General features: G+C 27.7%; 1 protein-coding gene across 4 annotated transcripts in view; it reads right to left on the bottom strand.

The window, feature by feature from the left end:
- Nucleotides 1-13,708, bottom strand: part of LOC145255739 (pleckstrin homology domain-containing family G member 1-like) — a 521,632-nt gene that overhangs the window by 154,905 nt on the left and 353,019 nt on the right. The window lies entirely within an intron of this gene.

Genomic DNA, 13,708 nt, shown 5'->3' with positions numbered 1-13,708 from the left:
AAGTAGTTAGAGGAGGATGGAGGAGTGTAGGTTAGTCTCACTTAGTGCTAAGATATCCGGGGTGTTTGTTAGAAGAAATGCTTCAACATCATTTAAATTAGTTCTAAGCCCACGGATGTTAGTGAATGCAAGCCTCAAGGGAGAAGGCAGGTTGGTTTTGATTGAGTTTGTGCCTGGTTTTAGCGTAATTTTTGATTGTACTGTCATTTTTTTTTTTTTAAAGAGTTTCAGTTTAGGTAAGGGATGCTAAACAAGTGGTTATGCAGAATACCAGACATGCAACACAAGCAGACCATCAGTTACCGTGCCATCTACTAGGATTGTGGCCTTGGGATAGCCCACCGGGGATGAGTGCAGGGTCCCTTTCCATGTGCGACATGGCACCACAAACAACCCGATATTATACAACTGTTGATGGAGCAGCCACTCTAAGCACTACCAAAAGTTAGGGCTCCTATACTACCAGCCAGGAACAGAAGCCAGGAACTGTCTATCTGGTACTTTCAACCCATCAGACGATGGTCAACCCAATCTACTTGTACTGGCATTATGGCATTCAAGTACTCCCAAGTGCCCAGTTATGGGGATGGGATGTGTCGGGAGTGGGGAAAATGGCGTTCATTGCCCTAGTCAGGAAACAAAATCGACCACTGAAGGTCTGTCGACTCCCTATGATTTGACCTCTACGCCTAGCTAATAGGCAAAGAAGGAGTATGGAAGCCGGGCGATAGACAGTGCCTATCTACTCCTTAAGCAGCTTAGGTTTGCAGACCGGTAATTTGTTTGAGTCACCAGCTCTAGGAAGGTTGTCATCCAAGACTGGAGAGGCCTTCCTCCCCTTAGGTTTAGCTTCAGAGTTTTCCTTCTCCCAGATGGATGACCTGGGAAGATCTACGGGTCCATCAACACCGAGAGGGTTTTCCCCATGCCTGGGTCCTAATCCAGGTATTTCTGTGCCCCCGCGTTGGTGGGTAATGTTAACGGGTTAGTTTAAAAGGGTTGTTATATCAACTGAAAAATTATACTCCTTAAAGTGATTACAGGCCATTTTCATTGTATGTTACTGAAGGAGGGGCTGAGTAAGAGTTCATGCAGTGGAAGCAGCTATATTTGCAAACAGGTTTGTTGGAAGAAGTTAACATGGTTTCTTTTTTCCTTTAGGTTAAAAAAAAATGTTTCCTTTTATTTTTATGTTGGCTTAAAAATAGGATAAAGCGTTGCAGAATGGTATGGTATTATGAATTACTAGAAAAAATTGTACAAGCTCTGGATATTTTAGATGGCAGGAAGGTTAAGTTGTATATTCAATAGATACAAGTTACGTCATTTTTTATATGAAGTACATTACAGTACAGGTATAATTGGGAGTAAATTATATGCTATGTCGTATACAGTATGTATAGTACAATAAATAGATATATGGGTATATTTCCAGTAGATGCGAATATATGGATATTGTAGGTATTAAGTAGGTTGCCATTTCTAATGAAGATATCTTCAGCTTTCGTTTAAAAATCAGGAAGTTGTATTTTGCATTATAGAGTATCGGTTCAGTTTTTGTATTTAACATTGCTAAGCAAAGGAAGGGACAGCTATTGCTATGTAATATAGATAGTTGTATATCTAAGTACAGACTGTTGTTAGTGAGTATCCACCTGGATAAGAATAAACTAATGCATGCCTAAGGGGTAGAAATGTACAAATGTTTAGTGATCATGACTTCCAATCGGTCAGCATGTGAAGGTTAAGGGCTGAAAGCTAAAGACTCCCATCTAAGTCGGGTATATTGTATGAGTGTTAGCGGCAGCTTAGGGAGTAGAGCAGATTGTAAGTTTTCAGGAGAGGATTAAACTTACATAATACAGTTAGGATTAATTATAACAGTTTTGAGTGCCAAGTAACGTTTAGTTTGAGAAGAGAAGAAAACAATTTTTTTTTTTTTTAACTTAACATGCAAATCAGACATAGGCAGTCGTCTTGGAGGCAAAGTACATATTGGATATATGTAGCAATCCAGCAAGCGTGCTTGTACCATAATGAGAAAAAAACTATTAGTATATAGCGCGTCGGGATTAATTAAATGCAGTCAGTTTGGTCAAGCTCAAAGCACTGTGTATCTATTCAGTAATAGTCCTAGCGATGTAGCTAATGTCACTGTGTATTTTACTTTAAAATATAATTGAAAGTAAGATTAATTATATTAGATTGTTTGATTGGCTAGCAATTTCAATACAAGCAAGCTTATAGTAATAGTAGATATTAAGTATATTACTTAAATAAAGTGATCTAATGTAATAGAGAATAATTCCCAGTTTTTGTTTTTTTATCGTTAGTTTACTTGAATATAGCATGAGTGAGCAGTGTTTTGCCTGTTCGAATAGTAGTTGGGAATGGGGGGGGTGACGAATCTCATCTTAAGTTTTGCAAGACAGGAAAAGTAGACACAGATAAGTAAACATACATAAATAAAACAAGAAAAACAAATTTAAACAAGGCAACATGAAATACATTTGTTAGGAGTTAATTTTAAAATTCATCTTAACATCTGTTTGACACAATAGTTCAAAATAACAACAAGTACGAGAAACTCTCTCCTAACTGCAGAAAATATAAAACTGCAAAATAAAGGAATATGAAAACAAACAGATTTGTTAAATAACATTATTGAAAGCAGAAAAAGTCTGGTTTACAAAAAAATAGAGGAACACAAAAAGCTACCCACCAAAACAAATAAGTTATGTCCATTTAGAAATGTGAAGAAATTCCTTGCATTTATTAAAGCAGTAATGTTGTTAGGAACTTGAATTTCACCTTTCTTTTAAGAATGTACTTTGCAAGACTTTCCTGAAACCTGAGTCAGTATTTCCTTGTTTGAATGCAAATTGTTAGTCATATTTCCTTTCACACACAAATGTCTATTGTGCTTCATTTATACACAAACTATTTCGGCTTATTTCCAATCGACATTTCATGATAAAAGGTTGATCAAAAATATTTTATTCAACATTGAAGAATACAAGTCGAGAACAATCAGATTTTTTCTTTTTTCTTGGAAATTTTCGGTGCAAAATCGTCGTATTAAGAACGGTTTTACTTTTACAAACTGTTATGGATTGAAAAATTATGAGAAAACTCGAAAGAAAATGTTTAATCAAATGCAATTGGGAGAGGAGTACAGTAAATCTATTATTCATGCAGATTTGGTAGATTTGTCTGAAACTGAGACTATCACTGTCTTCTAATGATTAATTCAGTTTACTATACCATTTTAAACTAATGTACTTTCTTTCCGGGTTCATTTTATGGGGGATAGTGTAGTAACTGTTCGGTTGTCATGATATAATCTTCTCAAGTACAACTCCCCCGTTTTGGATGGGGTGGGGTTGTGGTATTTGTTCGGTTGTCATGGGATCATTCTCCCAGGTAAGTTATCTCTTCCTTAGGGGAAAGCAATGTAATATATGTTCGTTCTGTCATATATACTACCAAAAATATGCTGTCAACCATCACATTTTTTATAGTATCCCTTAATGGATACTATATTATGTATATAGAGATGCAAGGATAAAGAGGAGATTCTAAGTGATGTGGAGGGGGGGGGGCGAGTGCTAGGTATATTAATGAAGAAGGGAACAATAATGTTTTTCACTTAAGATATATTTTATTAATCTTTAACCCAAGAACTACGTTCCTATGATTGGATTATTATCTTGCCCCCACTCTCCCACAATGGAAATCTCCAAGTTCATTATTCTCCCAAACCTTACATTACAAGATGAAACTGCAACTGAAATCTAACTTCAAATTTCTCATCATTATGGATGGCTGAAAAGTTGTGAAACTAGACATTTTAAGACATCTTCCCACCAGGGAATTTATGATAGAAAAAAATGATTGATTCAGTTCCAGTTTTTACTCACAGTTGAAGGAAGAGGGGAATGGGTAATTTGAATTCAATAACTGATAGGATTATCAACTCTGCATTGCTCATTTCATACACTGTGGCAGTATCATTAGGGCACTCACACCTCAACTTCATGAAACAAAAGAAATATTGGAGAACGGATTTCGGTGAAATAGTTTTTTTTTCTTGTTTTTCTTTTAACTCAACCATAAACTACAGAGACATTTTCTTTGTTGAATACTATATTAAATGTTTAACTTACAGCACTTGAAGTTATGTATGTTTATATATTTCTAAACTAATCGATAATTATAAATTTTGGAACAGCTGATACGACTAAAGGCGGGTAATGTGGGCTATATTTATTTTAATTTACTTTTCTGCAGAGATTTTTGTAAATTTCAGGGTTTTTTTCAGATTTCAAAAGCTTTTAGAACGTATATGGCCACAATCTTCCATTTTGAAATGCAAATATTTACGATTTACATAAAATTCGATCAATAATCAAATTAAGCAAGGTTCCCAGAATTTGAATTTCTTCTTAAGACGCCTTTAAACTCATGGCTTAAATTTTAGATATTTTCTAGAATCAAAATCATGTAATAAATTTTGATTAAAATTTTAATAAGGATTTTAGGTGTAATATGGCATAGCCGTATTGACACACTGGTTCTTGTTATATCACGAAAGTTAAGTGACATTGAGCCTGGTTAGTAACACATGAGCAATCATTTAGAAATACGTGTTGTATACTTATGCAGATGTAGCTGTCTGCATACATCTCCAGCCATTAGAAAAAAAAACAACATGACAAAGTCGAATTATAGAAACTCAGAATTTGTTAACATTTCACCTCCGCCTACTAACACGGGAGGATTTAATACTTTTTAAGCTGATATAAAAGTGGTACAAACTGTTCTGTTTGGGGAATCTTATCTATACTGGGACGAGTATTTTTCTAATATAATATAAATATACTTTTTAGAAAGAAAAGACTAATAACGATTATTTTCATTTTAAAAGAAAATATTTTCTGTGTAACAACAACAATAAAAAAAACTTCAACAATAAAAGAATTTAGCCTGAGAATTTTTTTTACTTGGTAAGAGTTTATTTAATAAATGTCACAAATCGAATAACATGGAAGGAATAGGAAAAGTTCAAATAGTTTTTGACCTTCGCTGTCATTGGTTCATGTAATAATGAATCAGCGTTCAATAAAGGACAATTGTGCCGGTGGTCTTAGAAGAGAAGCCTTAAACATCTAATAAACGCAGTCCTTTATAAACATGCTTTTCAATCTTTTACTCGAATAAGCTGAAACATAAAAATGAAAATATTCATTAAAGTAAACAAAAAATGTAGTAAAGTTTAAAGAAAATATTTATTTCCAGAATTAATTAATATTTAGATTAATTAAGAACAACCTGATGAGGAAACTAAAGTTAAGATTTAAATGAGATTTCAATTGACATGCTCCCCAGTTTTCTTCAATTGTATAGTTCATTTATAGTGTTTGATTTTTTTGTTGTTGCTAAAATATGATTGTTATTGATTGACAACATAATTCAAAAAGCGTCGGAACGAAATCCGTGTGGTATACAATCTAGTCATTATTGTAACGTTGTCCCCCACGCTATTTATCCAGTCTTGTTAAATTCAAGAACTATCGTTGTGATCATTGTTAACGATTTGAAAAGAAATGAATAAAGACATTTTTTGATAAGGTTGCATTGTGTTTCTTTCTTTATTAGTCTGGGTATATATAACATTTGCTTTTTTAAGACATCAATCGTTTTGTGGGAGTATTTATTACCAACTTCACGCAATAAAATGAATATCTATTGTAAATGATTTATTGGGGTTTAGATGAGGAGAATCAAAAACAATAACAAAAATCAAATCACCTTAACAAAATCTCGATGAGTTGTGGTAGTATCACAGATTCTCAGACCCACTCATAATCTCGCATTATCTTCCATCACACATGGTAGGTCTCCATAAGTGTATTGCAAGTCCTCTGCCAGTTGTTGATGTAGGTTCTATATAATCTGCCCACTGAACCACATCCTTGTTTTGCTTGCATCAATGTGGTATGAGATGGAGGTTCTGTATCATATTTCAGGAACGTTTCTCGTTGTCATATGTGTGTTCAACTTTAATTCAAATATGCATGCTACACATATGTTGTGTATTTAGGCAGCATGTTTTCATTCGGACAAATAGAGTGTTTTTTGCTTGACAAGCTTTTTTATTTTTGTAATTTTTCAATATTTATATTGGATGGTTACATACCCAGGCACTTCAAAATGTTATTACTATTTTCAAAATTTACATTGTTTATTTTTGGTTGTTTAGTTCTTTTATACAGTGCTTACAGTATTCTAATCTTGTAAAATACTGGAAGTACGAACCAAAAAGATACAATGGAAATTTTGAAAATAGTAATAACATTTTGTAAGTACCGGAGTACGTAACCATCCAATATATATATATATATATATATATATATATATATATATATATATATATATGTGAGTGTGTGTATTCACACACATATATATGTGTGTATATATATATGTTGTAAAGTTATAAATTATTATATAAAAAAAAAAAAACTAAATTCTATACCATCTTATTACTCATACCTTTAAAACGATTGTACATTTGTTTTAGCCGCGTTCTTAGCACGTCAAAAAGCGTATATATTTTACACACAAGACACTGCACAAGTTCAAGAAATTTAAATGTGATTTTAATTGAAAAATATAAAAGCCACCAGATTATAAAAGAAAAAAAACTGTCTAAAGACAATTGCTAAAACTCAGTCGAAAGTACTTGCAATAAAAAAACAAAAAACAAAAAAAAAAACACATGGACGAAGAAACTTATGGAACATTATGGCACAGATTCGACCGAGACTTAGAATGAAAAATTGAAAAATTACTAAAAAAAAAGTTAAAGAAAAAATAATCCGTTCTAAACATATATATATATATATATATATATACTATGCATACATATACTATACTATTGATACATATACATATGAATACTATGCATATATATATATTATACATATATATATACATATATATATATAAATTATGCATATATATGTATAAATTATGCATATAAATACATACATGTATATATATATACATACTATACATGTATATATATACATACTATACATGTATATATATACATACTATGCATATATATACATATACATACTATGCATATATATACATACTATGCATATATATACATATACATACTATGCATATATATACATACTATGCATATATATACATACTATGCATATATATACATGTATATATATATACATACGATGCATATATATACATACTATGCATATATATACATACTATGCATATATATACATGTATATATATATACATACTATGCATAGATATACATGTATATATATATATACATACTATGCATATATATACATGTGTATATATATACATGTGTATATATATACATGTGTATATATATATATACATACTATGCATATATATACATGTGTATATATACATACTATGCATATATATACATGTGTATATATATATACATACTATGCATATATATACATGTGTATATATATATACATACTATGCATATATATACATGTGTATATATATATACATACTATGCATATATATACATGTGTATATATATATATACATACTATGCATATATATACATGTGTATATATATATACATACTATGCATATATATACATGTGTATATATATATACATACTATGCATATATATACATATATATACATACTATGCATATATATACATATATATATACATACTATGCATATATATACATATATATACATACTATGCATATATATACATATATATATACATACTATGCATATATATACATATATATATACATACTATGCATATATATACATATATATATACATACTATGCATATATATACATATATATATACATACTATGCATATATATACATATATATATACATACTATGCATATATATACATATATATATACATACTATGCATATATATACATATATATATACATACTATGCATATATATACATATATATATACATACTATGCATATATATACATATATATATACATACTATGCATATATATACATATATATATACATACTATGCATATATATACATATATATATACATACTATGCATATATATACATATATATATACATACTATGCATATATATACATATATATATACATACTATGCATATATATACATATATATATACATACTATGCATATATATACATATATATATACATACTATGCATATATATACATATATATATACATACTATGCATATATATACATATATATATACATACTATGCATATATATACATATATATATACATACTATGCATATATATACATATATATATACATACTATGCATATATATACATATATATATACATACTATGCATATATACATATATATATACATACTATGCATATATATACATATATATATACATACTATGCAAATATATACATATATATATACATACTATGCATATATATACATATATATATACATACTATGCATATATATACATATATATATACATACTATGCATATATATACATATATATATACATACTATGCATATATATACATATATATATACATACTATGCATATATATACATATATATATACATACTATGCATATATATACATATATATATACATATATATATACATACTATGCATATATATACATATATATACATACTATGCATATATATACATATATATATACATATATATATACATACTATGCATATATATACATATATATACATACTATGCATATATATACATATATATACATACTATGCATATATATACATATATATACATACTATGCATATATATACATATATATACATACTATGCATATATATACATACTATGCATATATATACATATATATATACATACTATGCATATAGATACATATATATATTCATACTATGCATATATATACATATATATATTCATACTATGCATATATATACATATATATATTCATACTATGCATATATATATATACATACTATGCATGTATATACATATATATACATACTATGCATATATATACATATATATACATACTATGCATATATATACATATATACATACTATGCATATATATACATATATATACATACTATGCATATATATACATACTATGCATACTATGCATATATATACATATATATACATACTATGCATATATATACATACTATGCATATATATACATATATATACATACTATGCATATATATACATACTATGCATATATATACATATATATACATACTATGCATATGTATACATACTATGCATATATATACATACTATGCATATATATACATATATATACATACTATGCATATGTATACATATATATACATACTATGCGCATATATGCATATATCTATACATACTATGCACATATATACATATATATATATACATATTATGCACTTATATACATATATATATACATACTATGCACATATATACATATATATATACATACTATGCACATATATACATATATATACATACTATGCACATATATACATACTAGGCACATATATACATATATACATACTAGGCACATATATACATATATACATACTATGCACATATATACATATATACATACTATGCACATATATACATATATACATACTATGCACATATATACATATATACATACTATGCACATATATACATATATATATATACATACTATGCACATATATACATATATATACATACTATGCACATATATACATATATATACATACTATGCACATATATACATATATATACATACTATGCACATATATACATATATATACATACTATGCACATATATACATATATATACATACTATGCACATATATACATATATATACATACTATGCACATATATACATATATATATATACATACTATGCACATATATTCATATATATACATACTATGCACATATATGGTTTTAAATAAAATACTAGGCGGAAGTTTCTCGAGAGCTCTTTCGGCTATCATCTCTTCAAGAGTAAATCGATAGCAATCTAAATAATATTGTAACGAAAATAAAGAGTTCTATTGGGGAACTTATTTAATGTGCCAACGTACGGGGTCATTAATTAAATTTATTTACGTTTAAAAAACGATTGAAAATGTTGGCACAACGATGGAGAAAAAAAAAAGCGGGAGAAAAAATTCAAAGTTCCCCAAAGAGAAACAATGCGTTTGATGTTTCTTTTTGCCGGCACAAAGAAGGTTGACGCACCGCGATAGAGACGGCCTCCAAAATCTTTAAATGGTTTTTGGAGCCCGCTCTATGTAGCACCTCGAACCAATCTATTTTATATCTATCGGCACAGCACGGGTTGTCAACCAAATGCTGGCCAATAGCAGAGTCCAAGGCTGCAGAAGGAGGGAGACCACTGAACCCCATCCTCCCTTGTCTGATCTTCGATGGAACATGCTGGTTTATACGAGTCAAAAGGTGCAAGGATGTTCACCCAACATAACCAGCATCGCACTGGCATTTAAACTGATATACAATATTACTATTTTGGATGTAAGGCAAACTATCCTTGCGGAAAGACGGAAAAGCAGGTCTCGTAGTATATACCACACGCAAGGTCACCGAATTGAAGCAATCGTAAATACTTCTTCGAATCTGTTTTGAAATTATATTACCCCCTCCCCTATCCACGGTAATTTCAAATAAACCGGGCATTTCAAGGGTCCGAACTTTTTAGGGGATTTAAAATCCGCAACCTTTTTGAAAATACAATCATCAATAAGGTCAACAGGATAACCATTATTGATGAATATTTCCCTGATCTTATCGAGTTCGACATCTAATCTGTTAGGCGAACAAACCATTGTGCTGAACCAACCATTGATAAAATACGTCTCAGTGGAACACCTTGCTTGTGGATTTTGGGGAGACCATACATTCTGGGACGTTGTGACCCAGAGGGCCTGATCCTGTCATAGACATCCTTGCAAAACACCTTTTTAAATAATGCAAGTAAACGTCTCTGCATTTTAGCCTCGTTCTTGCAAGTATTATCCGTCAACTCGACAGAGCCGAGTTTACGGAATTTCGAACTATCATTGAGAATAACTGGCATTTTCTCAACGTAGTCCGATTTATCAAAAATCACCACTCCTGCACCTTTGTCTGGTTTACACATATAAATATCGGTATTAGATTTTAACGCTTTCATCGTCTTAAATTGCGTTATGTTCCAGACAAAGTCGCTATGATCGACAGGAATGTTACTATATCGGTGAGCTAAGGCAACTAAATTGGATTTCATCCCAACAATTTTTTCTCTCTCTCTCTATATATATACTATATACTCTGCATATATATATACTATATACTCTGCATATATATATATATACTATATACTCTGCATATATATATATACTATATACTCTGCATATATATATACTATATACTCTGCATATATATATATACCATATACTTTGCATATATATATATATATATATATATATATATATACTATACACTTTGCATATATATATATATATACTATATACTTTGCATATATATACTATATACTTTGCATATATATATATATATATATACTTTGCATATATATATATATATATATACTTTGCATATATATATATACTATATACTTTGCATATATATACTATATACTTTGCATATATATATATATATATATACTTTGCATATATATATATACTATATACTTTGCATATATATATACTCTGCATATATATATATACTATATACTCTGCATGTATATATATATACACTCTGCATATATATATATATATATACACTCTTCATATATATATATACCCTTCATATATATATATACCCTTCATATATATATATATATATATATATACTCTTCATATATATATATATACTCTTCATATATATATATATACTCTTCATATATATATATGTATACTCTTCATATATATATATGTATACTCTTCATATATATATATGTATACTCTTCATATATATATATATGTATACTCTTCATATATATATATATGTATACTCTTCATATATATATATATATATACTCTTCATATATATATATATGTATACTCTTCATATATATATATATATATATACTCTTCATATATATATATATATATATACTCTTCATATATATATACTCTTCATATATGTATATATACTCTGCATATATATATATATACTCTGCCTATATATATATATATATTCTGCATATATATATATACTCTGCATATATATATATATATACTCTGCATACATATATATATATATAGTCTGCATATATATATATACTCTGCATATATATATATATATATGTACTCTGCATATATATATATATGTACTCTGCATATATAAATCTATACTCTGCATATATATATATATACTCTGCATATATATATATACTCTGCATATATATATATATACTCTGCATATATATATATATACTCTGCATATATATATATATACTCTGCATATATATATATACTCTGCATATATATATATATATATATACTCTGCATATATATATATATATATATATACTCTGCATATATATATATATACTCTGCATATATATATATATACTCTGCATATATATATATACTCTGCATATATATATATATATATACTCTGCATATATATATATATACTCTGCATATACATATATACTCTGCATATACATATATACTCTGCATATATATATATATACTCTGCATATATATATATATATATATATACTCTGCATATATATATATATATATATATATACTCTGCATATATATATATATATATATACACTCTGCATATATATATATATATATACACTCTGCATATATATATATACTCTTCATATTTATATATATATATATATACTCTGCATATATATATATATACTCTTCATATTTATATATATATATATATATATACTCTGCATATATATATATATACTCTGCATATATATATATATATACTCTGCATATATATATATATACATATATATATAATCTGCATATATATATATATACTCTGCATATATATATACTCTGCATATATATATATATACTCTGCATATATATATATACTCTGCATATATATATATACTCTGCATATATATATATACTCTGCATATATATATATACTCTGCATATATATATATATATACTCTGCATATATATATATACTCTGCATATATATATATATATATATATACTCTGCATATATATATATACTCTGCATATATATATATACTCTGCATATATATATATACTCTGCATATATATACATATATATACTCTGCATATATATATATATATATACTCTGCATATATATATATATACTCTGCATATATATATATATACTCTGCATATATATATATATATATATACTCTGCATATATATATATATATATATATACTCTGCATATATATATATACTCTGCATATATATATATATACTCTGCATATATATATATATACTCTGCATATATATATATATACTCTGCATATATATATATATACTCTGCATATATATATATATACTCTGCATATATATATATATATATATATATATACTCTGCATATATATATATATACTCTGCATATATATATATATATATACACTCTGCATATATATAT

This window comes from Euprymna scolopes, chromosome 31 (assembly GCF_053919585.1).
Source record: "Euprymna scolopes isolate OS-2025 chromosome 31, ASM5391958v1, whole genome shotgun sequence".
Taxonomy (NCBI): domain Eukaryota; kingdom Metazoa; phylum Mollusca; class Cephalopoda; order Sepiida; family Sepiolidae; genus Euprymna; species Euprymna scolopes.
This window is presented reverse-complemented; position numbering and strand designations above follow the sequence as displayed.